The following is a 27,613-nucleotide window of genomic DNA, read 5'->3' on the forward strand; positions in this document are numbered from 1 at the left end:
TCTGACGGCCCAGCAACAATAAGCATACCTAATGCCCAGATTTTTGTTTCCAGATACCATTCTCTAATAAAAGGAACCAGGGTTTCTTGAAGAAAAATCTGATTCCAGGACTCAGCCAAGAAAAGGACAAGATGAACCTCGAACACTGGATGAAAGCAACGTACAAATTATAATGGGTCCATGCCAAAAAAAGAAAAATACAGGAACCTACTTAAAGGAGTAATTAATAACCAAATCTGGGACAATTTGAGCAAGAAAAGAAAAAAATTAAATAAATTAATATGGATAAGCCTATACACGCAGTCCCCACGTTACTAATGTCTGACTTCTGTACAGCCTGTAGTTACAAACTACCTCTGTAAAATCTATTACTAATTAAGAGCCCCCATTCCTGCAGGATCTCAAGGCTCACATCCCTTGCCTGCTGGCAGCCTGGTGTGCGCTGGCTGTTTGCTCTCAAACCTCGTAGTCAAGCGGAAGCCGTCACTCCTCCATAAGGCCACAAGCAGTGCCACCCAGCAGTGGGGTCCATGCTCTGCACTTCCCTCTCCCCCTCCCACCACACTAGGGGTTCGCATGTGCAGTGCCCAAGCGGGTGGTCTCCTGGCCTCCCCAAGTCAGGGCTGGGGTGTACCAAGAGAAAATTCAATGAAGCTACAAAAGTTCCTAACAGTAAACAGGTGGTACTTTGGGACATGCATCAAAACATTATTATTTGGTCTGAATGAGACTGGAGGAACCCTCGAAGACATGGCCCCTGGGCTCTCTGTTAATTCAGAAATAAAACCATTCCTCAAGCCAACTCTTCTGACTGGACTTTAAAACATAAAATAATACCTGTGAAGAATGTGCTGCTTAGTTCAAGCAGACACACAAGACTAACGGGCAGCTCCTGTCTGAAGGCAGGATGAGAAGGCAGAAAAGGACAGGAGCTGGTTGGATGGATACAGGAACCACAGGGCAGAAAGACGGAGTATGCTGTCACATTATAGGGATTGCAGTTAGTGTCACATAACAATACATGTATAAATGTTTGTATCAGAAAGTAACTTGAGCTGTAAGCTTTCACCTAAAGCACAACAAAAAAAAATTTTTTTAATTATTATTACTGTATTATGTTAAAGATGTTTTAGTGTATCTGGGAGTATTTCTTTAATGTTTTTTATGCATACAAAAGTACACTATATGTCTTAGTTATCTAGTGCTGCTGTAACAGAAAATACCACAAGTGGATGGCTTTAACAAAGAGAAATTTATTCTTTCACAGTCCAAATTCAGGGTGCCAGCTCCAGGGGAAGGCTTTCTCTGTGAGCTCTGGAGGAAGGTCCTTGTCATCAATCTTCCCCGGTCGAGGAGCTTCTCAGTGCAGGGACCCCTAGTCCAAAAGACATGCCCTTCTCCTGGCTCTTGTTTCTTGTTGGTATGAGGTCCCCATGTCTCTCTGTTTGCTTCTCTCTTTTATATCTCAAAGAAGATTGGCTTAAGACAAAACTTAATCATGTAGATTGAGTCCTGCCTCATTAATGTAACTGCTGCTAATCCCACCTCATTAATATTATAGAGGTAGGATTTACAACACATGTGAAAATCACATTAGATGACAAAATGGTGGACAGTCACCTAATACTGGGAATCACGGACTAGCCAAGTTGACACACATTTTTAGGGGACACAATTCAATCCATAACACTATATACTACAACAAACATTTGACTGATGTTAGATACTAATCATAACTAACTGTTTCAACTTACACACAAATTCAACTTAAAGGCAGACTTAGAAATAAAACTCATTCATAATCCAGGGACTGCCTTACTGTTATAAACAATAAAGAGGAGAGAAAGGAAATCTATTTTTTGTAAAATTCAAATTAATAAATATACAAAAAAATGATTGGAAAAGAAAATACCATTTTAGGTCCCCAGGCTTCAGAAAATTCCACTGCCTCCAGCAGCTTTATTAGCTTGTCCCGCAGCTCTGCATTATTATCCTGTTCCCTTTGCCTGGCGCACCCCGCAACTTTAAGTTAAAATCCTGGTGATGCATGAAGTTATATGTTAACACCACTGTACCTCCGAAGTATGATTAAGAATGTTGCTGATGTAACCTGTATAAACTTCCTACTTGTAAACCCTTAAAAGTAACCTTCCCCTCACCCTCGATGAGCAGTCGTTGCAGCAGCAGCTCCAACTGTCTACTTTCCTTGTGCAATGAAATATAGGTACCTTTCCACTCTTCCACCCCGGTCTCTTGTTTACTGGCCAATACAAGTCACACTGAGCAGGACCTGAGGTTCCCACTCAGTAACATTTCGGTAAACACCACAGTAATAATAAGTATAGGTAATAATTATGAATGAATACTAAAATTAGTAGACCATAAAAAAAATACAATGAAAAACAGAGTATCTGCGGTCTCAAAGTTATCACCCTATGAGAAACTAATTATCAAGAGTAAAAAACTTTACAATAGGAAAGAATGGAAGGAAATGTGTTAAACATGAAAACAAAACACTCTTAAACCAAATACAAGATGAGTGTATTTAATTGTATGCAAAGTAACATCAATAACATTAAAAAATATAAAACCACATTTTCTCAAGGCTATTCCCTGTAGCCTTATTTGTAGTAGCGAAAGACTTTCAGAAAAGTACAATTTAGCTTTGACAGAGAAAGTAAAAAATATCGATGAGGACAGCCCCACAATTACAATGTTAACTATCATCTCTCCCAAAGGCACAAAGTAACTTTAATGACCCCTTCCTTGAGTTAGTATTGGTTTCTCACTCACAGAGAGACTCTGTTTTTTAATCGCAGACTTTCAGAAATTTATTGAGATTACAGCAGTACGGATGAAACATCTCACTTTTAATATAGTCTCTCCACTGTGAGTTCTTATATGTGAACTGAGGGGTGAGCCATGACTAAAGGCTTTCCTGCATTCCTTACATTCCTAAGATCTCTCTCCACTGTGAGTTCTTATATGTTTAGTGAGGGATGAGGCCTGACTAAAGGCTTTCCCACATTGCTTACACTCATAAGGCCTCTCTCCACTGTGAGTTCTTATGTGTTTAGTGAGAGATGAGGAACAACTAAAGGCTTTCCCACATTGCTTACATTCATAAGGCCTCTCTCCACTGTGAGTTCTTATGTGTTCAGACAGGCAATAGGAATGACTAAAGGTTTTCCCACATTCCTTACATTCATAAGGTCTTTCTCCACTGTGAGTTCTTATATGTGTAGTAAGGTGTGTGGAACGACTAAAAGCTTTCCCACACTCCTTACATTCATAAGGCCTCTCCCCACTGTGAATTCTTCTATGTGTAGTGAGGTTTGAGGCTTGCCTAAAGACTTTCCCACAGTCTTTACATTGATAAGGCATCTCTCCGCTATGAGTTCTTCTATGTTTAGTGAGGGCTGAGGAATTACTAAAAGCTTTCCCACATTCCTTACATTCATAAGGCCTCTGCCCACTGTGAGTTTTTATATGTGTAGTCAGGTGAGAGGAACACCTAAAGGCTTTCCCACATTCCTTACATTTATAAGGCCTCACTCCACTGTGAGTTCTTATATGTTGAGTGAGTGATGACACCTGACTAAAGGCTTTCCCACATTCCTTACATTCATAAGGCCTCTGCCCATTGTGAGTTTTCATATGTGTAGTGAGGTGTGAGGAACACCTAAAGGCTTTCCCACATTCTTTGCATGCATAAGGCCTTTCTCCACTGTGAGTTCGCATATGTGTAGTGAGGTTTGAGGTCTGACTAAAAGCTTTCCCACATTCCTTACATTCATAAGGCCTGTCTCCACTGTGAGTTCGCATATGTGTAGTGAGGGATGAGGAATAACTAAAAGCTTTCCCACACTCCTTACATTCATAAGGCCTCTCTCTACTGTGAGTTCTTATATACTGACTGTGAGATGAAGCCTCATTAAAGGCTTTCCCACATTTCTTACATTCATAAGGATCATCTCTGTTATGAGATTTTTTATGTAAAATGAGGGATAAAGGACAACTACAGGTTTTACGATATTCTTGACATTTGAGCTTATGACCTCTCACATGTATCCAACTGGATGAGAAACTACAGATATCCTTCCCACATTCATTACATTCATAGCATTTCTCACCTTTGAGTGTTGTCACAGGACTCTTAATGGTTGAGATACTAATGAAGTCCTTCCCACATACCTTACATTTATGGGGTTTCTTTCCATTAAGAGCTCTCATAGGAGTGTTTAGGTGAGAGGGACAACTGCAGGCTTCTCCACACGCCTTACACTGACAGGTATTGCATTCAGTGTGAGATCTGGTATGATGGTTATGTGATGAGTGATCCATGAAGGCTTTTCCACACACAGGGCATTCAAAAGGATTTACTTCTGAAGGATTTCTTTTTGGCATAGTAAGATCTGGAATGCCGCTGAAGGTTTTCTGACACCAAATGCCTTCATTACATTCACAGAGGTTCTCTATTGTATGACTTCTGTTAAAAACAGAAAACATGCTGTTGGAAATAAATCTGTCGCCATTTTACCACTACCAAACAGTGAATACTCATGGTTTTTGCCCTGACCTGTCTCATGTTTCAGAGTTAAATCATTTACCAGAAATACTACCATCACTGTCACAATTTTTCTAAAATATGAGGCTTTCCGGTAATTGTGTCCAAGTGAAATATGTTTCAAATACTCGGTATATGACTCACATTTATGAAAATGTATTGTGAAAACTCTTGGAACATTCAACACATAATTTTACAGCTAGGTTTATATATATGTATGTATATATGTATAATATGTACATATACGTTAATATATATGAGGGCTTTGAAACAGTTCATAACCGTTCAGCAATTGCCAACATAAATGAGGGCAGTGTACACACTGCAATGCAAACAAATCTGTTGCCCAGTGAATTTCAACCAAGGTAGGAAACAGCAATGCCCCACTCAAAGTTGATGGCCAATCAAGCTGCTCTGAATGTGTGTCGCTCTCCACAGTCCTGCCAATAATTCAATCTCCTGCATGAATTGCAAAAGTTTCAGAAGCCTGGTACGCGAGATCGGATTATTGGCAAGTCTGTGGAGAGCAACACACATTGAGTAGGGTATCATTATTTGTCTCTACTCTGGTTGAAACCCAACAGGCAACAGATTTGGTCACTATGCAACGCGTGCGCTGTCCTGGTTTATGCTGGCAATTGTTGAACTATTACAAACTGGTTTGAAGCCTGGGTATACATACACAAATACGTATGTGTGTATTTTAATGTCATGACACCTTAGGACTTTCTCCTGAGGCACTGTTTCTCTTGTTTGAATAACACTCACCTCAAGTGTCTCTCCTGTTTTTTATGCTGATCTTTATTGCTATGCAATTTGGATATTTCTCCTAGCATGGAGGACCAGGTCTCATTCTTCATGAATTGCACTATTATATGTTCACTGGATAACTTTTCTCCATCATCAAGGTTTCGAGAGACTGACCCAATAATTCAAGTTGAAGTCCACAATATGAAACAAAAAGGAAAGGAAATTATTAGGGGAAAAAAAGGCTGTCGTGAACAAAGAAAGACTTAGTCACATTTCACTGTTTCAGCACTTTGGCAGTGGTTAAAAAGCAACATACTAGGAAATACTTTCATGAAGATTGACAGTTGTCTTAGTCATCTGGTGCTGCTATAACAGAAATACCACAAGTGAATGGCTTTAAAGAAATTTATTCTCTCACAGTCTAGTAGGTTACAAGTCCAAATTCAGGGGCCACAGCTCCAGAGGAAAGCTTTCTGTCTCTGTCGGCTCTAGAGGAAGGTCCTTGTGATGCATCAGTCTTCCCTTGGTATGGGTGCATCTCAGCACAGGAACCTCAGGTCCAAAGGACATGCTCTGCTCCCAGCACTGCTTTCTTGGTGGTATGAGGTCCCCAACTCTCTGCTTGCTTCCCTTTCCTTTTGTATCTCAAGGCCACACCGCAGGGAAACTTCCTTTACATTGGATAAGGGAGGTTACCTGAGTAAGGGTGGTGTTACAATCCCACCCTAATCCTCTTTAGCATAAAATTACAATCACAAAATGGAGGACAACCACACAACACTGGGAATCATGGCCTAACCAAGTTGACACATATTTTGGGGGGACACAATTCAATCCATGACAACAGTGATGGTGATACAAACAGATGTAATCAGGAGAGCTAAGTAGAAAGATACTGGAAACAATACACATATAACATTTAAAAAGGAACAGTGCCTCCATGACTGCAAGTGTGACATGATTGCTAAAATCAGAAAAGTAAGTGCAGGTTATCTGTGAAGTTGGGTCCTCAATCCAAAAGAGACTTTTTCAAGCTGAATGGTTCAAATGTAATTCCATCCATGCAGGGCTGGTCCTTCAAAAAATTCTTGCTTTGCTGGTGCTTCCCAACACAGTGGCCCTTGATGAGTCCTATCTCTACTGTCCTCAGATATTTTCCTTGCTACTGTGGGAAAACTAATTGGTATAGCTGATATGGTGCTCACAGAGAAATGCATATCATGAGAGACAATAGTGAAGAGCAATGAGTATTTCCTTGACACTGAGACAATACTTTGCCCTTCAGGATCTCTGAAGATAGATGTGAGTCTATCTGCAGCAAAATAATTATGTCAAACTTGAAATAAACACAGTAAAACTCTTTACAACATCCCAAAACACACATCTCTCAGTGCCCCAAGTGACCCCTGAAGCCAGTGCTTACTAAACTTACTATAATTTAAAGAGTCTCAGGGCTTTTAATCACAAGAGAAATGAAAACTTGCTTTAATACAGAGAGCTTTATATTCACAAGGAAGCCAGAATATGTGAGCTCCACAGACCAAGGGCCTATGCCTATTTTATTTAACAATTTATTCCCGTTCCTCAGCCCCAAATATTGGAGCACAGTCAATGAGCGGAATATTTTTATTCACTAAAGGAATAAACAAGTCTAAAAAAAAAAAGATGCCATTCTTACCTACTGAAGTCAGGTTTCTGAAGGTTTCCATCATCACATGTCTATAGAGTTTCCTCTGAGTAAGATCCAGCAAAGCCCACTCTTCCTGGCTAAAGACCACAGCCACATCCTCAATGGTCACTGAGTCCTAAAACATCCCATACATTCTGGATCAGCAAGGTACCATGCACTTCAATGCGTACAAGAACGAGGGGTGAGGCTGATAGTCCTGGGGAACTGAGAATTCATAAGATTTAACATAAGTTCTGTGTTCTCCCAAGATCTAATCTAGAGTATAGCCATCAGCCTCGTCCTTTCACTAACTACATTCACGTTCTCATTGATTGCATCCTGTCTCACAGCCTTCCAACACACTGAAATAACCTCTCCACAGTTTGACTGTGACGAACTGTAGTCTTATTCTTCTCTCTTCATGGTCTAGAACAGTTAGAAAACGTAGCAGAAATTAGAAAAATGCTCTCATTTAGATCATCATTTCCAGGTAAACAATTCCATCTCCTTCCATAAGACCCACCAGAATACTCAACAAAACATAAAGCACAGGGTGAAGGCAGGATGAGGTATTAACAACTGGGAAACACTGCAGAATGCCAGCTTTTCCTTTTGTCCTTCATAGCCATGGGAGGACCAGGGGCCAGCACAAATGAACCGGCAACCCAAAGCCCTGAGCTGTCATATTTCTTGAACTCTAGGAGATCAGAAGGTGACAGGTCCATCTGCTGAAAAAATAATATCCTTTTGGAAAATTACGAACTTTAACATGTCAATCACCTATTTTTCAAAAACTCCGTTGTTCTGTCTTCTCCTCTGTCCCTTTCATAGAGATCGGCAAAGGTAATAAAAATTAAAAACAGGTCACGGGAGACAGGAAACGTAAGAATCCAGATCTCGCCACAATTCTCAAATTTCAAGACCTGACGCGACTACACACCAATTATTAGTGACTGCTCTTCTCAACCAACACAAACTCATATACCCTAACATAAATAGTCTAATGTCGTAAGATGACAGAGTGCTACCCCCGCAGAAACAAGAACAGCATGCCCTTGTGTTTGCTGACTAACAAGATATTATGATTCCCATTTTGTAATGACTGCCACAACATGATGAATGTCATCAGCGTGACCAAATTATACATTTAAACATTGTTGAATCGGCAAATTTTTTTATATATATAATTCTTACCACAAAAAAATTAATTTTGTAAGTTGAAGTGCAGACTGTTTACTTGTCAGAATGCCCATAAAGCCTAGAGAACACAAACTTATATAAACAGCCCTCTAGAGGCTCCATTTCCCATTTTCTCACATTTGCAGCCCCTGGAAGGCACACAACCACACACAACCATAACTACCTGAATCCTGACCAATGGAATTCTCTGGTCTGTAACAGTGACCTCTGTGAAATTGTACCAATCCATTGGCTTACTCATGTTTTAGTACCTAAACTATATTTTAGGTACTAAAACAGAGCAGCTTGAGAGTAAGAAGACTCCTTTTGTCCGGGAAGTGGGGAAATGAGTTGTCTATATCATCTCTAATCAATCCTGGTGTGATGGTGTCACAATGAACTTTGAGCTAGAGCCAAAATCCAAAAGTCTCCTCCACTGCAGTGGGCTAGATTACATATTTTAAAGTTTTCAAAAACCCTAACACTCATTATACAATACAGTAATGATAAAATGTTCCATGTATTGAGCAAGTATGAACTGTGAAAGATTTGGGAAAAAGTTTTCAACACACTTGCTCATTTATATCTCCTTAGTCTCCTAAGCAGGTACTATTTCAAACAGTTCATAGCTGTGTAAAGTTAGGGACAATTAATCATATGCTCAGTGTTGCCCACACAGAACTTTGCTGAACCAGGGTCAGAAGGCAGGTCAATTTGTCTTTGAAGCCTAAATTTCTGACTACGTTTCTGCTCATATGTATACAGTTTTGTTGTTAGTTGTTATTTTCCAATAACACCACAGATGATCTAGAGCCCTGCTGGATACTAGTGAGACATGACAAAGGGAAGATCCTATTCAATTCACATAACCCAGAGCTACTTCTCCTGGCAAAACCCTGTTTCTCAGACAAGACCTTTTCCCTCCAGACTTAACTGTGGCTACTTTCATTTATTAAAACTGATTTAGGTAATATTGACTCAGAGCCTACTGCTGCACATTGGCAAAACAGAAACAGCAGTGAACAAAACAGAGTAGTATCTGGATGAACATGAATCGTAAGTTGAGTGTGGACAGTAAATTTAAATATATTGCAGTGCAATGAATTACTTAACATGGCCCTTCTAGCCATAATCTTTGTGATGACAGAAGATCTAGTTACACAGCAGATTAACCCAGAGGGGATAACCAGCCTGGTGGACTGGATAAATTTTGCAGTGAGATTTGTTTACCCTGAGAAAGGAAACTGCCCCTCTTCCCTTCTAAATACTCAATGGAATACTCCAGAGGAAGCAGTTTATGTGCTGCTCACAGAAGCCATGCTGGAATGTCTTTATGGTGATCAGGATATTCACCCAATGAATACGTCACTTACACAGGTCATGGCGGGTATGGTTATCAAGGGTGCCCCTTCTATATAGACACCCCACGTAACATTGCTACTGCAAAACAAAACAACAATTTGAGATGCCCTGTCAAATCTGTTGGCACAGCTTCCCAGCATGAGTCTTACAAATACAAGAAACATAGGGTGATTCACAGCAGAATAGGAAGAGGCAATGGGGAAAGAACTTACCCCAGCAGGACAGATTCTTTAGATAGTTACTAAGAAATGGGATGAATATAGTGGGCACTGATGGAGTTGAGACAAAGGTTCTACTGCAGCAGGAGGCTGGGTGGACAAATGCAAACTCCCACCGTCCCCCTCAACGTTAAAGAGACCTAAGCTAGTCCACTATATTCACCATGGTTGGGAGGAATTTAATGATGGGAACTCCTGATCACCATTTGAAGCACAGACTCAGCTAGCTGATCAAGATAAGAATTGAGGAGGGGGCCAGGGCCTTCTGGTCCAGCTCCCAGCAGTACTATAATTCCGAAACTTGTCAATAAAATCTTGAATAGACCTAAGGTTAGACTAGAGAAGCATATGGGGATGCAACAGTTGATGGGACTAAGGTGTAAGTTTGGATTAGAATCGGAAGATTGAAACAGATAGTGTATTAAGTAGTTGCATCTCCCTTACCTGAATGTATTATTGGTATAGATATTATGTTTAATTGGGGAATACTCCCTGTACCTAATAATGTAAAACTGAAGGCGTGTAAGTGTGCCCTTAGACCAGTATTGATTGGACATGCTAAATGGGAACCATTAGAATTGCCTAAACCCACTAAAGTTATTAATTTGAAACAGTATAGGGTGCCTGGTAAACAAAAGGGGATTACTACTTTGATTAAAGACATGCTTTTTTTTTTTTTTTTAAAGGCTAGAGTGTTGGTGCCAACAAACTCTCTGTATAATAGCCCTGTGTAGCCCATGAGAAAGACAAATGGCTCACAGAGGCTGACAGTAGACTATCGAGGCCTAAATAAAGTAGTGCTACCTATGGTTTCAGCTGTTCCAGAAATGGTAGAAAATACAACAGGCTAAAGAAGACTGATACCCAATGACTAGTCTCGCAAATGCCTTTTTCTCAAACCCAGTCTCAGAAAAGAGCCAATCACAGTTTGCTTTCGCATGGGAAGGATCTCAATATACTTGAATTCACTGGCTTACTGTCATAGTTTGGTTAGAAGAGCCTTGGACTTGGTGCAAATCTCAAGTGTAATGATACAGTATACTGATGATATTATATTAATATCCAACACTAAAGAACGGGCTAGGGCTGATTTAAATACAGTGGTGGCCCACATGACCAACAAAGGCTGGTTAATAAATCCAGCAAAAATCCAGGGCCCTGCCCAAACAGTGAAATGCTTGGAAATAATGTGGGCAGGAGCCACCCACGACATTTCACAGGCAACCAAGACTAAGTAGGAGGACCAACATTTGATTGGATCATTTGGATTTTTGAGAACGCTTATTCCACATCTGGGAATATTGCTGGCGCCCATCTATACAACCACTTGGAAGAAAACTGAGTTCCAATGGGGGCCAGAGCAAGAGCAAACTATGTCTGAATTACCAAAAGTGATCTCACCATCCTTGCCTTTGGGCCCTTATGATTCACATTCAGACATGATTTTGGAGGTGTCTGCCACACGTGATTATGGAGACTAGAGCTTATGGCAAAAACTGGAGAATGCCACCCCATGGCAACCACTGATATTCTGGACTAGAAAGTTTACAGATGCTGCAGCACGATACACGCCATTTGATAGCCAATTACTCGCCTGCTTTTTAGGGCACTGACTGAGACTGTCTCAATGACAGAAGGATATGAAATCATCACAAGACCTGAAATACCCATAATATCTTCGGTGACGTAAGAGAAACACTCTAATAAGGAAGGCAGTGCCCAAAATAATTCCATAATAAAATGGAAATGGCTCATTCAAGAATAAGCTGCACAGAGGCAACCACTGTATCCACAAGCAGGTAGCATCTTTTCCCATAGGTCCTACCCTGGCCTGGAACCACCAGAGAAGCTGCCATAGCCCACTGCTACATGGACAGTGCCCTATGAACAACTTTCTGCTGACCAGCAGAAGGCTGCTTGGTTCCGGGATGGCAGTTCCAGGGTACATGGGCAACATATGATGTGGAATGCTGCTGCATTAAGACCAGCAGATGGGAAAACTCTAATTGAAGAAGGTAAGAACAAGTCAGCTCAATGGGCTGAAATGCATGCTGTCTTCCTAGCCATGATGGAAGAAATTCACAATGGTGAGAGCCCATATGTCTGGGTTTTTACAGATTCATGGGTGGTGGCCAATGGCCTGGCTATATGATCACACAAATGGTCAATGGAAAATTGGACTATTAAGGGGACACCCATGACTGGCACGGACCTATGGAAAGCACTCTAGAAATTTAGAAGACACATTAAAGTACAACATGTTGATCCTCATCAGAAGAACCCCCCTCCTGAATCGGAAGGAGACTGGAATCAGCCAGTGGACCTGTTGGTATGCTCACTTGAGGTGGTCAATTACATTCATGAAATGAGTGGACATGGGGATGCTGCAGCAATGCAGAGATGGGCTGAATCTAGATACATATCTCTTGCACCCTCTGAGGCACAAAATACCAAAAAGGACTGCTCTGTATGCCAGCAAGAAAGATAGAGTTTGCAGATGGCTATGGGGGAGATTCCCCAGGTGGAAAGCCCTGCACATAGCTGGCAAGTTGATTATATTGGACTAATGACACCAGAGATACCAAGTGGCTACAAATGGTTCCTCACAGGAATACATATTTACTCTATGCTGGGCTTTACATATCCTGTGACAGATGCAAATGGCAAAAACATCATTAAGGGATTAGAACAAAAGATACTGTACCAATATGGGCCACCAAGTTATATTTCATCAGACCAAGGAACATACTTTGCAGCCCACAGGGTGCAGCAATGGGCCAAGAAACATCATATTAAATGGACATACCATGTTGCATACCACCCTCAAAGTAATGGCTTAACAGAAAACTGGAATAGACAACTGAAATGTCTGTTATCTAAAACAAGGGCAGATAAAGGCACGAAGGGCTGGCTCACATGCTGTGATCATTAAGGCTGTGTATCAACTCTGCTGGGCCGTGATTCTCAGTAGTTTGGCAGTTGTGATGTAGTTTGGCAGTCGTATAATGACGTAATCACCTCCATGATGGGATTTGCTGTGAGTAGCCAATCAGCTGAAAGGGAGTTTCCTTGGGGGTGTGGCCTGCATCCAATACAGGTGGACTTTCTGACAAGACTCATGGGCTTTCGCAGCTGGCTCCTGTTCATCTGACCTGTGGTTGTTGGGACTTGAGCTAACAGCTTGCCTGTTGATCTTGGGACTCATCAGCCAGCCTCCGTAGTCTGGATCCTGGGTTCACCAGTCCCTGCATCTACGTGAGTCAGGAGAAGCCTCCATCTTGACCCATGGACTTGGGACTTTCTAGCTTCTACAACCACATGAGCCATTGCCTTGATATAAATTTCTCTCTCTCTCTCTCTATATATATACACACACATATATTCATATATGTCACAGGATACGTATATGTATATTGACATTTCACTGGTTTTGCTTCTCTAGAGAACCTTGCCTAAGACACATGCCTCATGAGCGTGTGCTCACATTCAACATGAGGGGGGCAAAGGGAGAATCCCCACTGGACAGATTCCAACACTTCTCTGGGGGATCTGGGGAACAGAGGGTAGGAGAGGATGCTGGTACCACTGAATAGTTCTTCCCCACATGACCTAAAAATGCTTTTTTCCTGCCAGATGCTGAAGTCCCAGGACCAGGGATGTGGCTGTGGGTGTCAGAAGCAGGGGTGGTCCCTAAGCAAGAGACTGTAACTATACCCTAACTTTACACCTGAATTCCCAAGGGCCTGATCAGATGGATGTACCTTTCCCCTATCTGGCAAAACTGAGGTTGACAGTGAATACTGCCCTACTGCTTGGTGAGCAAGGTAGCTCACTAGTGTTGTATCTATGTAACCCTACCCAACGTGAATGGGAATGGTATAAGAGAGAAGCACTTGTTAGACTGGTCTTGCTACCAGCAATATGGGCTGGCACAGCAGCTAAACCTGCTGTCCCTTCCCAAGGTTGAAAAGTTTAGGTAAAAATAAATAACAAATGGAAGGAAGGGGTGCTTAACCATTTTCACCATCCATTAAATTATACATGTAAAAATTGTTGCATTGGTAAATGTCGTTATATATTTTTATTACGTTTAAAAAGAGTGAAGGAGAAGGTCGTTTCCAGAAAAATAAATATGGAGAAAATTTGTTACAGTAGAACTTCCTTGCAAGAAATGGTAGAAGAAGTTCTTCAGAGAGAAGGAAAATAATATGGACTAAAAACTCAGATCTACGTAAAAAAGGGAGAGCACCAGACAAGGAATACATAAAGGTAACACAAAATCTTTTATCTTTCTTATTCTTAATTGATCTAAAAGTTAACAGTTTTTTTCCAAATAGTAATAGCAAAAATCTATTATGTGATTACACTTTTTGGATAAGTGAAATGAATCACAGCAATGTTATAGGGACACAAGGGAAGAACTGAGAATACAGTTATAAGGTATTTATGCTACCCATGAAGTCACATAGCGTTACCTGAAAGTGGACTGGGATAGCAGTAAATATATACTGCAACCACACACACACAAAAAAAGTATAATTGATACGCCAAGAGGAAAGTATATGGAATCATATATAAAGCTCAATTAAAACCAGAGGAGGTAGGAAAAGACTGAAAGACAAAAATAAAGAACAAGGACAATGAATAGAAAACACTAACAAACATAGTAAGGAGCCCTGGTGGTGCAGTGGCTAAGCACCAACCTTTCGAACTCACCAGCTCCTCTGCGGGGAGAAACATGGCAGTTTGCTTCCATAAAGAAACCCTATGGGGCAGTTCTACTCTGTCCTATAGGGTTGCTATGAGTAGGAACTGACTCAACAGCCCACAACAACAAACATGAAAACATTAATCCAACTATATCAATAATCCCTTTAAATGTCCATACTCTATATACACCAATTAAGACACAGAGACTGCACTGTTACAACAAAGTCACTTAAAAAGCAAAGACACAGATTTAAAGTAAAAGAAGCTCAAAAGAAGGATGCAGTAACTATATCAGTAATTTCAGACAAAGCAGGTTCCACAGCAAGAAAAATGATCAGGATAAAGAGGGGCATTACACGATGAAAAGGTCAACTTTTCAAGAAGACATAATGATCCTTAATGTGTATGCACCTAAGAACACAGCAACAAAATATGTGAGGCAAAAACCAATATAACTGCAAGCAGAAATAAATGAATCTACTATTACAGTTGGAGACTTTGAAAACCCTCAGTAACTGACAGAGCCAATAGCCAGAAATTAAGAAAAGCCATAGTTGAACCAACAACACTATCAATCAACTGGATCTAACTGCCATTTATACAATATGTCATCCAAAAACAAAACAATACACAATCTTCTCAAACTAACAAGGGACATTCACCAAGGCAGACCACATCCTGGGCCACAAAACACAACTTAACAACTTTAAAAGATAAGAAATCACACCAAGTATATGCTCAGACCACAATGGGGTTAAACTATAAATCATTAAAAGAAAGATGGCTGGAAAATCCAAACATACATAGAGATTAAACAATACATTTCTACATAACACATGGGACAAAGAAGGCCCAAGAGAAATTACAGAATATTTTAAACTAAGTGAAAATGAAAATACAACTTACAAAAATTTGTTACATGCAGAGAAAGCCATGCTGAGAGGGAAATTCATAGCACTGAATGCACATATTAGAAAATAAAACTGATCTAATATCAATAACCTAGGATTTCATCTTAGGAAACAAGAAAAAAATGAGCCAATTAAATCCAAAGTAGAAGAAAAGAAATAATAAAAATGAGAGAACAAATCAACAAAAATAAAACCAGGAAATCAACAGAGAAAGTCACCAAAAAGAAAAACTGGTTCTTTGGGGGGGGGAAAAAAAATCAAGAAAATTGGTAAGAGAGAATACACAAATGACCAATATCAGAAATGAAAGAAGGACCATTACTACTGATTCTATAAACATTAAAAGGATAATAAAGGAATACTATGAATTCTACGTCCACAAACTTGATAGCCTAGATGAAATGGACCAATTCCTTGTAAGACACAATTTAAAAAAATGCACACAAGGAGGAAGAGATCGTCTGAATACACCTATATCCATTAAATAATTAATCAATAAGGAAAAACATCCAAAAACAGAAAGCACCAGATTCAGATGGGTTCAGTGATGAACTCCACCAAACATTTAATCAAGAAAGTATACCAAATTATCTATCTCTTCCAGAAAATAAAAGCAGAGCAAATACTTGCAAACTAATTTTAGAAGGCCAGTATCAAACGTCAAAACCAGACAAAGATATTACAGTATTACAAGAAAGAAAAACTACAGACTAGTATCTCTCATGAACACAAAGTCAGTAAGTTTGGTTGTTTTGGTACTTTATTCAAAATAAAAAACTCTTAAAACTCAACAAGAAAGCAAAAAACCCAATTAGAAAATGAGCAAAAGATCTGAACAAATAGGTGACAAATAATCATATGAAAAGATACTCAACATCATGTATCATTAAGAGATTGCAAATTACAACAACAATAAAATACCACTATGTAATGATTAACCAAAAAAAACAAACCCACTGCCATCAAGTCGATTCTGACTCATAGTGGCCCTATAGGACAGAGTAGAGCTGCCCCATAGAGTTTCCAAGGAGTGCCTGGCGGATTCAAACTGCTGACCTCTTGGTTAGCAGCTGTAGCACTTAACCACTACACCACCAGGGTTTTCATATAATGATTAGAATGGCTAAATGCCAAACCAGTGACAACACTAGGATGTGGAGCAACAGGAAATCCCAAGTCACTGCTGGTAGGAATGCAAAATGGTATACCTAGTGTCTTACTTATCTAGATCTACTATAACAAAAATACCACAAGTAGATGGCTTTAACAAAGAAATTTATTCTCTCACAGTCTAGTAGGCTAGAAGTCCAAATTCAGGATGCCAGCTCCATGGGAAGGCCTTCTCTCTTTGTCAGCTCTGGGGGAAGGTTCTGGTCATCAATCTTCCCCTGTCGAGGCGGTTCTCAGTGCAGGGACCCTGGGGCCAAAGGACCCGCCCTGCTCTCAGCAATGCTTTCCTGGTAGTAAGAGGTTCCCATCTCTCTGCTTGCTTCTCTCTTTTTTATCTCAAAAGAAATTTGACTTAAAGCACAACCTAATCTTGTAGGTTGAGTCCTGCCTCATTAACATAACTGCCTCTAATCCTACCTCATTAATATCATAGAGTTAGGATTTACAACACATAGGAAAATCACATCCAATGACAAAATGGTGGACAACCACACAACACTGGGAATCACGACCCAGCCAAGTTGACAGATATTTTTGGGGAACACAATTCAATCCATGACACCTAGTTTGGCAGTTTCTTACAAAATTGAACGTACTCTTGGAAACCCTATAGGGCAGTTTTAATGTCCTATGAGTTGCTATGAGTTGGAATTGACTCAACAACGATGGGTTTGAGTTTTCTGGTATTCTTATGAAAAGATCACTTAAAAAGTGTAAATTTCATACTATCTTTTGTGTAACAAACTATGGGAAATAATAAGTCCTATTTCTACTTGCTTGCTTTTATATAAACACCAGCAAGATGCTTCAGAAAGTAAAAAAGCTGGTTATTTAAAGATAGTTGAGGAAAGAAAGATTGGTTGGATGAGGACAAAAGTAGGAACAAGTCTTCATAAAGTATACTTTTAAAGTTCATATTGAGTTTCGAATTTTGAAGGTATCATGCTTTGGAAAAATACTATCTCAGTAAACTACGTTGTACTTGTAAACATAAGTCAAATGGGATATTAAGTGTTTTTACTAGGAATTCACATTTATAATAATAAAACCATTTAAAATTTTATCATTTAGGACCGAACTGTTATTGTACAAATCACAAACGTATAAATTTGAGCTCTCTTTCTAAACCCAGTAACCAGGGATACCAGAGTCTATACATCCATTTTCTCTTACCCAGGAGAATATTTCTAAAATGGCTACATAATTAAACACATTAGGGGTTCTGGCACGACTTATTGAATGTAATAGGAGTCTCAAGATATAAGTAAGCTTTAGAGTAACTTATACATCTGTTAAAAAAAGGCATTCCTCTGTGTTTGAAAAGTTTATACCCATAAATTGAAAAATTCTCAGTAGAAACACACCAATGATCTAGAATTTTTCTTCCAAAGTAAACTGTAAACCCAAGAGCTTAAATACACAGATCTCATATGCTGAGCTTCTCTACCAAAAGAGAACACTTAAATTTAAATTCTAATTCAAGACTATGGAGAACAGTCATAAATCAGCAGGATTAAGTACCAACTCTAGGCATAGGTGGGAGAACAAGGACATAGATTGAGGATTCATGCTTTCCATACCCCTGAAAGCCTCGAGGCAAAAGCATTCCCCACTAGGGAAAAAGAAAAAATGTGTCTGTGGACCCCACACAGGATCAAGCTGGACTCACTGTCCCCAGCTTCATGCCTTTGGTGACATCAGGAGAGTGCCAACTCTCTGCCCCCCTTTTTTAGCCCATAACACAATGTGAAAGGTGGAGCTGTAGTTCTAGAACTGCACAGAAAATGCTCCAGTGCCTGGGGGAAGTCAAGAAAACTGTTAAGAGAGACGGGACAGGGATGGGTCTAGAAGGCTGAATCTCAGCCTCCACAACCAGAGCTGCTCTGTCTTCAGGCTCTGAGGAGACTGTCGTTAACACAGAACACCAAGGCCCAGGGTGGGGATGTTCATGTCTGTGGTGCCAGTTCTGAGAGTTACATAAGGAATGTGACCCCAGGGATCCAAATCTTGAAAAGCCATATATGTATACAGGGACAGTGGAGCAGAGTCTCAGGATGCCTCCTAGGGCTCAGTCCCTTGGTCTCCTCTGCAACCTTTTTTCTTCACTGAGGAACCACAGTTTTGCAGCACATAGCTGGTCCCCGAAATTCATATTCCGCCTCACCCACTTATAATAACAATAATGTATTTCTCCATAAAACTCACCATTTCCTGGCTCCACTTTCTGGAAGTCTAAGTGGATGTTGTCTCTAAGCCCAAAAAACCACTTCAGAAAGAGCGATGGGTGTAGAAGCAGAGCACTGGACAATTTGGAGGCAGATAAATAACATTTGGTCCACACACCAGTCAGAACAGTTGAAATCCTTACTTGTGATTTACAGATGTGCACGGTATAAGTGTGGTATAGTTCCTGTACCACACCTGGGACCTGAAATGGAAGGAGGACGGGGAGGAAACAGTGCTGAGTAAGCAGGGAGTGAGAAGGTTTTGGCTTCCTCCCAAACTCAGGGCAATGCTCCACCCTGAGGGCATCTGCACTTAAGGCAGAACAAGCCCCAGCCTCCAGAGCACACACCTGCATTCTTCATGCAGCATCATGGGCTTCTTCTTTCTGGCAACAAGATCACAGATGGAGGAATTTACTTATCCCAGAGCATGAGAAGCAACCAGGCCTGGCCAGGCTGGAAAGCCTGAACCTGAGTTCCTCGAGGGAGTCAGGGGTCCAATGTTGAAGTTGTGGATTCACCTACGTAGGTCTGTCCCTTATAGATCAACACGTGCTGTTATTTGATATTAACATCAGTGAATTTTCAGGAAGAAGACATTTTTCAAGTTTTGTCAATGAACTCACCATGGTTCATTCACTTTTACTTATGTGCAGTCAAAATCCTTCTCGTGCTTTTAAAAATTTTTTTTATTTCATTAATAGCATTGTAATATGTGCTTGGTATTTTTCCTGTTGCTTTTGGAATTAACATATTTCTTTCTTTCCCTTGAGGTTTTTTCCCCTCTTCGTTCTTAAACCATGCCACTTCCAGTACCTAAGCTTTTGAGAAATCTGGGAGAATTCCTGAAAATTTTGTCTTTCAATCTTATAAGAAATTGATCAACAAATAAATCAGAAAATCATTAAGTTTTCTCTAAGGAGCTGTCTCCCGTCTCCATCCCCATTTCTTGCCACCCTGCTTCCTCTCTAAGCTGACTCCAATTCTTTCATATCTTGGTCTCAGTGTAAACGTTCTCGCTCTTGCTTGATCTTTACACCAATGTTTCCCCTTAAACATTTTATCCTTCCTTTTATTATTTTCCCTAATAGCACTCTCTAATTTTAATTCATATCTTTATTTCTAGCATAAACTAGGCACTTGTTAAGTATATAGAACCTCAAGCCCCACCCCAGAATTGCTGGATCAAAATCCTCATTTTAACAAAATTCCCAGGTTATCCACACTGACATTCAAGTATGAGAAGCGTTCACTGATCTATAAGCCTGTAACTCAAGGAATGAGCATTCTATAAATAGGTGCCCTTTGAACCATCTACATCTACATTATATCACTGTACTATCTTCCTGATTCACAACCAATCTCCACAAATAGGCCTCCTCACAAGCTTCTTTAACTTGTTCATGACAAACTCCTGCTGATATCATTCAATCACTGTTGTCATTTCCAAAATTTATTTTTAGCACAGAAACTGTTTAATGCCAGTCAGTGGCTATCCACTGGCCTTCAAAAAGCCCAGAGTAGTCAGCATGGTTCTAAACGACCTACTTCCTCCAATCTGGCTCACACAAACCCCCACACCCACCATCCACACTTCCTTTTCTCTGCTTCAATAGGCTCTGATTTCATCAAGGTTCTCTGCTGCCTCAGGGATTTACATACTCATTTTTCCCAACTAAAATACTCTTTCCACCCCCATCCATACCATATGCTATCAGCCCTATACAACCATGCTTATAGCTAAATAAAACTAATTTTCTGAATCTTCACATCAATAATTTTCCTTTTCAAGCAGTCTAATCTGACTCTCTGGTTAGGTCCTTTTATTACAGGTATCAGATGTCCCTGATTTTTCATTATTTATTTAAAACTGTCTCCCATGCCACACTATAAATCTATGGACAGATACCATGCATTTTGTTTTCTTGTTCCTTCCAGCCTATGACACTGATCATTGAGAACAAACACAGATTATCACCTGTTGTATATCTCTTGAGCGGCACTATCCAAGGAACTTTCTGTGAAGGTAGACATGTTCTGTTTTTGCTCTGTCCAATATGGTAGCCACTAGCCCCACATAGCTATTTAGCATTGAACATATAACTAGTTCAACTAAGAAACTGAACGTATCCTTTTAGTTTTAATTAATTTTAATTGAAATAACATCTGGACATCACAGCTCTAGTGGACTCACCAGAATGCTAAGCGACCAACACAGCAGAGAGGGTATGAAAGCTGCCATCAGCACAATGCAGAGCTTCAAAACTTTTTGTTTGCTGGAAGCTTATCACATAGGGAAATAGAAATGGTAAAAGCAAAGATAACATTCAACTCAATTTGCTTGTATTTACATGATTAAGATCAGTGTCAACCTAAATTGGATTTACCTCATTCTGAAAACTGCAATGATATGTGAACATCGAAATGAGTGGGAATAACTGAGGAGACAGGAGGGACATTCTCTGAGGAGGTGACATCTGAAGTGAGACTTGAATTACAAGAATTATCGAATTGCTATGGTTAAAAAGTCTTCGCCTGGTACAAAGGCTGAAAGGCAGTGAAAATCTTGGCATCTTTGAAAAAGTTTTTTCAAAATGTGTCAAGACTTATCTAACTTGAGGGAGTTATAAATTTAAGTCAGAGAGCTATACATAAGCCCAACCATGTAGGATCTTGTTGGCCAACATAAAATACATACATTTTGTTCTACATGTGATTGATAGCGTACTTGGTTTACCTTGTTTATTTAAACATGCTTCTTGCTGCTGGGTGGAGATTATACCTTCTTGTGACAAGAAAAAAAGTAGAAGAAAGTTCAGAGGCTGCTTCTATAAGGTAGATCTCTCAGAGTACCTTGGACTATTTCCCCTAATCTAGTGAATGGATGCCGATGCCATTTACTGGTTGGGGAAGCCAGGTGAGAAGTAGATTTGCTCAGCTGAGACTTTAAAAGCTCTGTCTTAGACATGTTAGGGTTCAGAGCCATACAGTCCCTAGGGCCCCAGGTGGACAATGGTAAGGGTTTGGTGTCTGCGTCCATTGGTCCCCCAGAGTCCGTATCTCAACCTGCAGGTTGTCTCCTCCTGGCCACAAATAATCAAATTGTGACCTCTGAAACAGGCTACATTCCCACTTCTGAAGCTTCAAGCTAAAGGGAAGAAAGAGCATAGTTCTGGCATGTATTAGGCCTTTGGGAAATAGAAGTTGATATTGAAGTGTTATCTGAGGGGCAATTCTTAGATTTTGAACTAGGAAAATTCAGTAGTTTTACATGAAGGTTTGAATTTGATATATGAAGTGACCACATTACCAGTCATGTCTCCAAGGGGAACTCCAGTCCAAAAACAGAATACTTTTAGAATGTCTATCTCTAAGGAAGGAAAGGGAAAAATAAAAGGCACCATATTCTCCTACTGATGTTGAGATTACACCCATTACCCGTTGTTGTGGAGTCAGTTCAGAGCAGAACTGTCCCACAGGGTTTCCAAGGAGCACCTGGTGGATCTGAACTGCCCTCCTTTTGGTCAGCAGTCATAGCTCTTGACCACTATGATAGCAGGGTTTCCAGTGAGATTACAAGTGATGTGTAATGATCGTTTTTACTCTATGCATTGACACACGTAATATTTTGACAATTTAAAAAAATAAGAACATTTATTTTCTCCACAGACTAGTTTTCAAGGATGTATTCTTGTACATCACATAAATGAAGCATCTAGATAGGCAAATGTGTAGAAACCAAATGGTTACCAGGGGCGGATGAGAGGGAGGAGGGGGAGTTAATGACTAAGAGGTACCAAGTTTCTGCTAAGGGTAATGGAAAACCTTGGAAACTGACAGTGGTGATGGTTATACAACATGGTGAAAGTAATTAATGTTACTAAATTGTACATATAAAAGTTGTTGAAATACAAAAAGGTTTTGTTATACATATTTTACCACACACACACACAAAAGATAGCATGAGATGACACCATTAAAAAAGAAAGAAACTTAGTTTCTTGGTCTGAGTGTACATGTGAAAGGAGGGAAATTTACATACTATAGGGATATAGAGAGACAAGTGGGTATTTCAAAGATTTAATGCCAACCTTAGGCTATATTAACCTAGAGAAATAAAATCACAGTTGAGGAAAGGCAGTGTGTAAAGAATGAACTTTTTAAGGTAATCGGATCTGGATCACCTTGTTATTAATACAAAGAAAAAAGAAAAAGGACTGCTTCCATGACAAAACAAAACAAAAATCATATGAATTATTCTAAGTAGTAAAAAAAAAAAAAAGATTATGCTAATGGCATTGGAGTTCCCAATGCTTTCTCAAATGTGACACTTAAATTTAGTTACTTTATCATGGAAGCTCCATAGACACAACCAACCTCTCCGAGGAACCAAATTACTGAGCTGAGGGCTGTGGGAATCACGGTCTTGGGGAACATCTAGCTCAACTACGATAACACAGTGTCTTAGTCATCCAGTACTGCCACAACAGAAATATCACAAGTGGATGGCTTTAACAAAGAGAAATGTATTTTCTCACAGTCTAGTAGGTTACAAGTCCAAACGCAGGGCGTCGGCTCCAGGGGAAGGCTTTTTCTCTCTGTGGGCTCTGGAGGAAGGTCCTTGTCCTCAATCTTCCCCTGGTTGAGGAGATTCTCAGGCATAGGAACCCCATGTACAAAGGATAAGCTCTGCTCCTGGTGCTGCTTTCTTGGTGATATGAGGTCCCCCACTCTCTGCTTGCTTCCCTTTCCTTTTATCTCTTGAGAGATAAAAGGTGGTACAGGCCACACCCCAGGGAAACTCCCTTTACCTTGGATCAGGGAGGTGACCTGAGTAAGGGTGGTGTTACAATCCCACCCTAATCCTCTCAACATAAAATTACAATCACAAAATGGAGGACAACCACACATAGCCTAACGGAGTTGACACATATTTTGGAGGGACACAATTCGATCCATTACAAATAGTTTATAAAGAAACATTCTACTACTTTGGTGAGTAGCATCTGGGGTCTTAAAAGCTTGGGAGCGGCCACTGGTCTCACCCCATCGGGAGCAAGGGAGAATGAAGAAAACCAAAGACACAAGGGAAAGATTAGTCCAAAGGACTAAGGGACCGCAACTACCACAGCCTCCACCAGACTGTGTCCAGCACAACTAGATGATACCCAGCTACCACCACTGACTGTTCTGACAGGGTTCACAGTAAAGGGTCCCAGGCAGAGCTGGAGAAAAATGTAGGACAAAATTCTAACTCCCAAAAAAAAAGAACAGACTTACTGGACTGACAAGAGACTAGAGAAATCCCAAGAGTATGGTCCCCAGACACCCTTTTAGCTCAGTAATGAAGTTACTCCTAAGGTTCAGCCTTCAGCCAAAGATTAGACAGGCCCATAAAATAAAAGGAGACTAAAGGGGCACACCACCCCAGGGGCAAGGACTAGAAGGCAGGAGGGGACAGGAAAGCTAGTAATAGGGCACCCAAGCTTGAGAAGCGAGAGTGCTGACATGTTGTGGGGTTGGTAACCAAGGTCACAAAACAGTATGTGTACTAATTGCTCAATGAAAAGCTAGTTTGTTCTGTAAACTTTCATCTAAAATACATTTTAAAAAAAAATCAGTATTGGTACAATACTATTAACTCAATCACACACTTTTTCAACAGTTTAGAGTTGTGTTTTTCAAACTTCATGTTGTGACCCATTAGTGCAGTGATTCTCAACTTTGGCTACATAGTGAAATCACCTGGGGAGTTTAAAAAAAAAAATTAGCCACTTCAAATTTGCTCCACAGGGTTTTCAATGATGTCAGCTTTCAGAAGCAAATCACAAGGCCTGTCATCCAAGGCACGTTTGGGTGGGTTCAAGCCTCCAACCTTTCAGCTAGTAACCTTAACCTTTTCTGCCACCCTGGGACACCCTACTTGACTCTTTTACTTTGTAAAATAGTTATTGCAAAAGATGAGGTACTTTTTGCAACATTGTAGTGTGGCTGACCCTCTAAGATTTGAGTATTCTGATTAGTTTCATCATACATGCCTCTCATTCGTTATACCTGCTGTTCTGACATCGGGAATAGACCCGGTTTGTGGTCCACGAATTCTTCAACCTTGTAAGAAGTGTGTTTTTTTGGTAGTAAAAATTGTGGTTCAAATTACCAACATCCAATCCAGCACAGATCACACAGACACCAGGTGTGATCTCTATAAATCCCTCATCGTTCATATGAAGATTATCAAGCAACATCACATTTTATATTAGACCAACTAGGATTGTCCATATTGTTTCTCACACAATCCTGATGAAAATTTCTGCCTTAGAGCCAAAGAAATTCCTCCAAACGTGCCTCTTACAAAATGTTTACCTCCTGAAATTGGGATAAATATGGTTCTAAATGTATGAGTACTAGTTCCAACTCATTTTTCTTAATTCTTCACCTGCCTTAAATACTTACAACCATTAAAGGAGGGTGATATATTCCTCACCACAATCTTTATTTTTGTATGACCAGCAATACTCAACAAAAATCCTGCCTGATGAGCCATTTTAGGCAGGGAAATTATAATCAAGAATATGCCCCCTTGGTCTGGAGACCATGGTTTCAGGGGATGTTTAGGTCAACTAATAAAATCTACTAAGAACACATTCTGCATCCTACTTTGGTGAGTGGTGTCCAGGGTCTTAAAAGCTAGCAAGTGGCCCTCTAAGATCCATCAATTAATTGGTCTCAACACACCTGGAGCAAAGGAGAATGAAGAACACCAAAGACATAAGGTAATTATGAGCCCAAGAAACAGAAAGGGCCACATAAATCAGAGACTACATCAGCCTGAGACCACAAGAACTAGAGGGTCCCCAGCTACAATGGATGACTGCCCTGACAGGGAACACAACAGAGAACCCCTGAGGGAGCAGGAGAACGGTGGGATGCAGACCTCAAATTCTTGTAAAAAGACCAGACTTAATGGTCTGCCTGAGACTAGAAGGACCCCAGAGGACATGGTCTCCAGACCTTCTGTTAGCCCAAGACCGGAACCATTCACAAAGCCAGCTCTTCAGACAGGGATTGGACTGGACTATAAAACAGAAAATGATACGGGTGAGGAGTGAGCTTCTTGGATCAAGTAGACACATGAGACTGTGTGGGCAGCTCCTGTCTGGAGGGGAGATGAGAAGGCAGAGGGGGACAGAAGCTGGCTGAATGGACACCAGAATACAGGGTGGAGAGACAGAGTGTGCTCTCTCATTAGGGGGAGAGCAACCAGGAGTACACAGCAAGGTTTATATAAATTTCTGTACTTGATTTGTAAGCTTTCACTTAAAGCACAATTAAAAAAAAAAAAGTATGCCCCCTTGAAGTAATAGCAGTCCAGAATTTCATTTCAGGTACTGCCACTTACTAGGTATTTGTCCATGGGCAAGCCATTTAATTTCTCCAAGACTATTACTTTTCTAAAATGCCACAAATACTCCCTACCTCACAGCGTTGTTTTGAAAAAAGGACTTGTGGTATATAAAGTACTCAACACAGTGCCCAACCCAAACCCAGTGCCGTCGAGTCGATTCTGACTCAACACACGCACAGTGCCCAGCCCTTCTTAAACAGCTCAATGAACGGTAAATACACCTACAGGCCGAGGGGTGACTGAGGCCTGATGGGGAGCTCACCGTAACTGTGGAGAGTGAGAGTGTCTACGTGTGTGTGTTAGCGAGTGGTGACAGATGTGGCCAATGAGTCTGGCTGCGTGCGGCTGGAATGGAAAAGAAAGGGAAGCCTGATGAGCGGCTGACTGGAGAAATGGAAGCAGGGCATTTAGACTCAAGCGAACTACTCCGGGCATCCGTGAGGCCCCTGACTCTTGATCTTTCACAAACTCGTAGGTGAAGCCGACGCTCCTGATCTGAGAACCACACTTTTGCTTAGCAAGGATTCACACCATTTTACCTGTTAATGCACCAGGAGACACAGGTCCTCCCACCTACTCCGCCGTCCGGAATCTCCGAGGAAGCAGCGGCGGCGGCGGCGGCTCCTGGGCTAGAGGAAGTCCCGAGGCTCTGGGAGGCGGAGGTGGAGAGACCAAGGGTGTGCAGGAGAGCGGGAGCTGTGCCCTGAGACCCCGGACACAGGGTCACCTGCTAAAGGATCAGGCCGACTGACAGAGGAAAAACCTATTCATAACGAAGCAGGACTGTGGCCAAACCCGGCCACCGACCAAGAGCGCACACTTCCGCTTCCGGTTTCTAGGACACTTGGTGCTGCAGGGGAGGGGTTCCGTGCAACAACACGGAGGGCTCTAACTCGAGACCGTGGGGTTCAGTGACTGCCCCTTACATTTGGGATCTGGCCTTGGCCGTCTTAATTTCCTCTGCAGAGAAAAGACTAGGTTTTCTTAAATGAGTGGTCGTACCACAAAATGAGACTCTTTACTCTGTGTGGAATAAAGAGGAGAGTTTTACTGAGGAATTAACAGTTCGAACTGGGAAACAGAGTCCCTCAGAAATCATACGTTGCTAGAGAGGGCAAAAAGCTTATATACAGTAACTTCAGGAACTTGACAGAGAAAAGTTCTGATTGGTTGACATTTGGAAAGGTACATTTGGTTCCTGGTAAAACAACAAACATTTTAAAGTAATTTACTTCTTACTTCTGACTGGCTGACATTTAACTGTGTCCTGAGGATGTTCGGTACAAGTGTATTTTACAAAGTCCTGGAATTCTCTAACCAGCTAGCTTCCGAAAACAGTTTTTAAAAATGAGCAGTAAACAGTAAGATGGAGCCTACAAAAGAAAATGGAGTCTGAGGTACACCTATGTCTGTGCCTCACAGTCCTACCAAATGCCTTCATTTTGGA

The 27,613-nt window shown here is 40.8% G+C and overlaps 1 long non-coding RNA gene across 7 annotated transcripts; it reads right to left on the minus strand.

Moving 5' to 3' along the window:
- Window positions 1–1,233: 1,233 nt before the first annotated feature.
- Window positions 1,234–27,012, minus strand: LOC100660748 (uncharacterized). Of its 7 annotated transcripts, XR_010318805.1 has the most exons (8): window positions 26,706–27,006; window positions 21,149–21,199; window positions 20,956–21,044; window positions 19,112–19,316; window positions 18,742–18,964; window positions 6,996–7,122; window positions 5,336–5,486; window positions 1,234–4,489 (listed from the first exon to the last, which is right to left on the minus strand). It is a non-coding gene; the product is annotated as an uncharacterized LOC100660748 (long non-coding RNA). The 7 variants fall into 7 exon arrangements; XR_010318806.1 differs by lacking the exon at window positions 21,149–21,199 and having other exon boundaries at window positions 6,996–7,412; window positions 26,706–27,012; XR_010318807.1 differs by lacking the exon at window positions 21,149–21,199 and having other exon boundaries at window positions 6,996–7,211; window positions 26,706–27,009.
- Window positions 27,013–27,613: the final 601 nt, after the last annotated feature.

This window comes from Loxodonta africana, chromosome 21 (assembly GCF_030014295.1).
Source record: "Loxodonta africana isolate mLoxAfr1 chromosome 21, mLoxAfr1.hap2, whole genome shotgun sequence".
Classification (NCBI taxonomy): Eukaryota; Metazoa; Chordata; class Mammalia; order Proboscidea; family Elephantidae; genus Loxodonta; species Loxodonta africana.